This window comes from Rhamphochromis longiceps, linkage group LG5 (genome assembly GCF_057381845.1).
Source record: "Rhamphochromis longiceps isolate RC_006_pf linkage group LG5, R_longiceps_female_GT1.1, whole genome shotgun sequence".
Classification (NCBI taxonomy): Eukaryota; Metazoa; Chordata; class Actinopteri; order Cichliformes; family Cichlidae; genus Rhamphochromis; species Rhamphochromis longiceps.
The window spans coordinates 7,397,237-7,401,380 of record NC_140561.1 but is presented as its reverse complement, the minus strand read 5'-3'; the positions used below and the strand labels follow the sequence as shown (position 1 = coordinate 7,401,380).

Here is a 4,144-nt window from a genome sequence, read left to right as displayed (position 1 = left end):
AAATCTTATAAAAAGCAGAAATAGTATATTAAGCACAAATCTTATAAAAAGCAGAAATAGTATATTAAGCACAAATCCTATAAAAAGCAGAAATACTATATTTGGCACAAATCCTATTAAAAGCAGAAATAGTATGATTTAGCACAATAGTAATGAGTTAAACAGAAAAATAGCTCATCTGATAGAGTGGGCACAATAATGGTGTCAAATATTTTGTTCTCCTTGTTCTCTAGTATTCTGACATATGTCTCAAAATAGAGCATTCTCTGTACAATTTCACCCCTCACATAACAAGATGAAGATGTGATCCTTGCATTGTTGAGCTGATGCCATTCCTGGTCAGCTGTCTGTTCTCCTTTTGCTGTCTCAATCTTATGTACCATGTCCTCTGTGACCAGTAAGCTTTCAAGGTTGAAGAGTTCCTCCTCACTGTAGACATGCACACTCTGTGTGGGATCCAGCCTGTACTGAGTGGCAGTGGCAGGTAAAGAGGAGGATCTTGGTAAATGTTTACAGATTTTGTGGGTAATCTGGGCTCCTGGTTAGAGAACACGCTCACCAATGCTGTCTTAAGACTGGTCTTCTTGTCACTGAAGGCCATGGTTGCGGTAAGAGGTCAATTTGTTACATCAATGTCTTTGCATGATTTTCCAGTGTTTAGCAAGGAGATGTAAAGTGGGTCACCAGCCAAGTTCTTGTACAGCGTACTCCTTTAAAGGACCATAATAATGTGAGGATAAAACAAGGCACTGTGAAAGTCATCTATGCAATAACAATAACAATAATAATAATAACAACAACAACTTGACATTGTACCTGCATCATTATTCAAAAATGTCTTTGAGTTCATTGATCCATGGAACTGGCCCTGGTTCCAAACCCTGAAAAAAAAAAATAGCAATAACAAATATAAAAGAAAAAAATACTTATACATATTACTTATAACAGGTTATAAAAGAACATTAAAGGGTCAGTCCTGAATATGAATCTCAGCACTTACTGCTGTTTGGATTTGTCCCACTGTTGGTCTGTCTCGGTGCTGGTGTGAAGATACAACCTGCAGCTTCAGTTCTGAAAAATGTACTGTTTGAAAGGGCAAAACAGTGTGCTTACACACTGCATTGCCAGCTACACACCAGCACCGATCAGAAAAAAAGGACAACAGGGTCCCGAAGCTCAGTCTGCACTAAACCATATAGAAAGCCAGTCTTACACATACTGACAAAGGCTAGAGACTTTTTCAGGGTTAGATGATGGCGCTCAAGATGGAGCAGGAGTTACAGTCAAAGTCATTTATAATTCTGTGAACAACCATTATTTACCAGGGCTCACAGAATATGATCACTCTCCTTTCTTAGTGTCCTACAGAGTACAGTACCTAAAAGGATACCTTTATCACAGTAACATTCTAATACAAGTATAAATAATTTTAATAAATAGCATTTGAGTACAAATAACTGATATTAAATTTACCTGAGTATTAAAAGTTATTTCTGGGAATAAATTTAAGTGTCAAAATTAAACCTTTTTCTTATGTGCCATTTTGTTAAGAAAAAAAGCACATTGCTGCAGGTTTAATTAAAACAATATGGTAAGCTTTAGGCTTCAGGAAAAAAATGGTATTGGTTGTGAGACAAACAGTGGTAATAAGGGGACTTGTCATAATCGCTGAGTTCTCTACTGTTCTTTCTTACCCTAAGAGGCTTGATGTCTCTCCCTAAACAGGAACAGGTGAGAACTGAACACCCAGCCGATGCCTAACTTACAGTGTGATGCAAAAGTTTGGGCAAAATTGTTAATAGTCATTATTTTCCTGTATAAATGATTGATTGTTATGATAAAAAATGTCAGTTAAATATATCATATAGGAGACACACACAGTGATATTTGAAAAGTGAAATGACCAGAAAGTGTGTGATAATTGTTTAAACAAAATCAGGCAGGTGCATAAAATTGGGCACTGTTGTCATTTTATTGATTCCAAAACCTTTAGAACTAATTGTTGGAACTCAAATTGGCTCGGTAATCTCAGTGACCCCTGACCTACATACACAGGTGAATCCAATAATGAGAAAGAGTATTTAAGGGGGTCTACTGTAAGTTTCCCTCCTATTTTCATTTTCTCTGGAGAGTAGCAACATAGCGGCTCAAAACAACTCTCAAATGACCTGAAGACAAAGATTGTTCACCATCATGAATTAGGGGGAGGACACACAAAGCTATCTCAGAGATTTAAGCTGTCGGTTTCTACAGTTAGGAACATATTGAGAAAATGGAAGACCACAGGCTCAGTTCAAGTTAAGGCTGGAAGTGGCAGACCAAGAAAAATCTCGGATAGACAGAAGCGACGAATGGTCAGAACATTCAGAGTCGATCCACAGACCAGCACCAAAGACCTACAACATCATCTTGCAGCAGATGGAGTCACTGTGCATCGTTCAACCATTCGGCGCACTTTACACGAGCAGATGCTGTATGCGAGAGTGATGCAGAGGAAGCCTTTCTCCACCCACAGCACAAACAGAGCCGCTTGAGGTTTGCTAAAGCACATTTGGACAAGTCAGCTTCATTCTGGAATAAGGTGCTGTGGACTGATGAAACTAAAACTGAGTTATTTGGGCATAACAAGGGGCGTAGTGCATCGAGGAAAAAGAATACAGTATTCCAAGAAAAACACCTGCTACCTGCAGTAAAATATGGTGGTGGCTCCATCATGCTGTGGGGCTGTGTGGCCAGTGCAGGGACACATGGATTCCACTCAGTATCACCAGATTCTGGAGACCAATGTCCAGGAATCAGTGACAAAGCTGAAGCTGCGCTGAGGCTGGATCTTTCAACAAGACAACGACCCGAAACACTGCTCAAAATCCACTAAGGCTTTCATGCAGAGGAACAAGTACAACGTTCTGGAATGGCCATCTCAGTCCCCAGACCTGAATATTATTGAAAATCTGTGGTGTGACTGTCCATGCTTGGAAGCCATCAAACCTGAATGAACTAGAGATGTTTTGTAAAGAGGAGTGGTCCAAAATACCTTCAACCACAATCCAGACTCTCATTGGAACCTACAGGAAGTGTTTAGAGGCTGTAATTTCTGCAAAGGGTGAATCTACTAAATATTGATTTCATGTCTTTTTTTGTGGTGCCCAAATTTATGCACCGGCCTGATTTTGTCTAAAAAAAAAATATTGCACACTTTCTGTAAATCCAATACACTGCATTTCACTTCTCAAATATCACTGTGTGTGTCTCCTATATGATATATTTAACTGACATTTTTCATTGTAACAACCAACAATTTATACAGGAAAATAATGACTATTAACAAGGTTGCCCAAACTTTTGCATCACACTGTAACTCTCAGCCTGGCCATTTCACTTTTCCTGCTGTGCTGGCCTGCCCTGATGATGACAACACTGGTCACCCAGTCATTGTTTGACACTGGTTAAAAAGGGAAGTTATCAATGCACAACTTACAAACATTCCAAAAAGCAAAGCAAAAAACCTTTAGTATTTTGTCAAATGCCATACTTATTTTTGTCATTTTTAACCAAATCTAGCTCTACTCAGAGTAGAGGAAAAATTCTCCATGTTTCACCATTGGATTCAGCAAAGATGATTCTACTAAGCATTACTTACGGTATTAATATAGATAAATGAAACATTTGCTTCATTTATGAAAGCTGATTCATCAGTGTTAAAACTACAATAAAAGGTGTTACAATCAAGAATTGCTGACATTTCAAATACTCATCAGTCTAAGCTAAGAAACCCTGTGTGACTTGGCCTCAAAAGCACACAGTCCAGTACTTAACCACATAATAATGATTAAAAGTAAGTAATAGTTTTTGTCCTCTAAATATGAAAGCTTGCCTGTTTAATATGCATCTTTGAAACTATTTTTCCCCAAATGTTGGATACTTGTCACAAATATTCCTCTCTGTAGCTCTGACATATCACAGGTCACCTGATGCCTTCGGTTTCTCTCTTGCCTTTCAGTAATCACCTACTTAGAATTCACAAAAGACCAACAATTACACCATTGACAGAAATGTCACAAAAGTCACAAAAAGGTTCTGGTGCAGAGTTCTACTTCTACTTCAGCTTCTTGGAGGCAGGAAGTGTGACAAAAGTGAAGCTTTA

At 38.4% G+C, this 4,144-nt stretch overlaps 1 long non-coding RNA gene across 2 annotated transcripts in view; it reads right to left on the bottom strand.

The window, feature by feature from the left end:
* Positions 1-245: 245 nt before the first annotated feature.
* LOC146669133 (uncharacterized) overlaps positions 246-4,144 on the bottom strand; it is a 10,646-nt gene continuing 6,747 nt past the window's right edge. For both annotated transcript variants that reach the window (XR_014911845.1, XR_014911846.1), the window contains exons 3-4: positions 817-881; positions 246-710 (exon numbers count right to left, since the gene is read on the bottom strand). This is a non-coding gene — a long non-coding RNA (uncharacterized LOC146669133). The remainder of the gene's footprint in view (positions 711-816; positions 882-4,144) is intronic.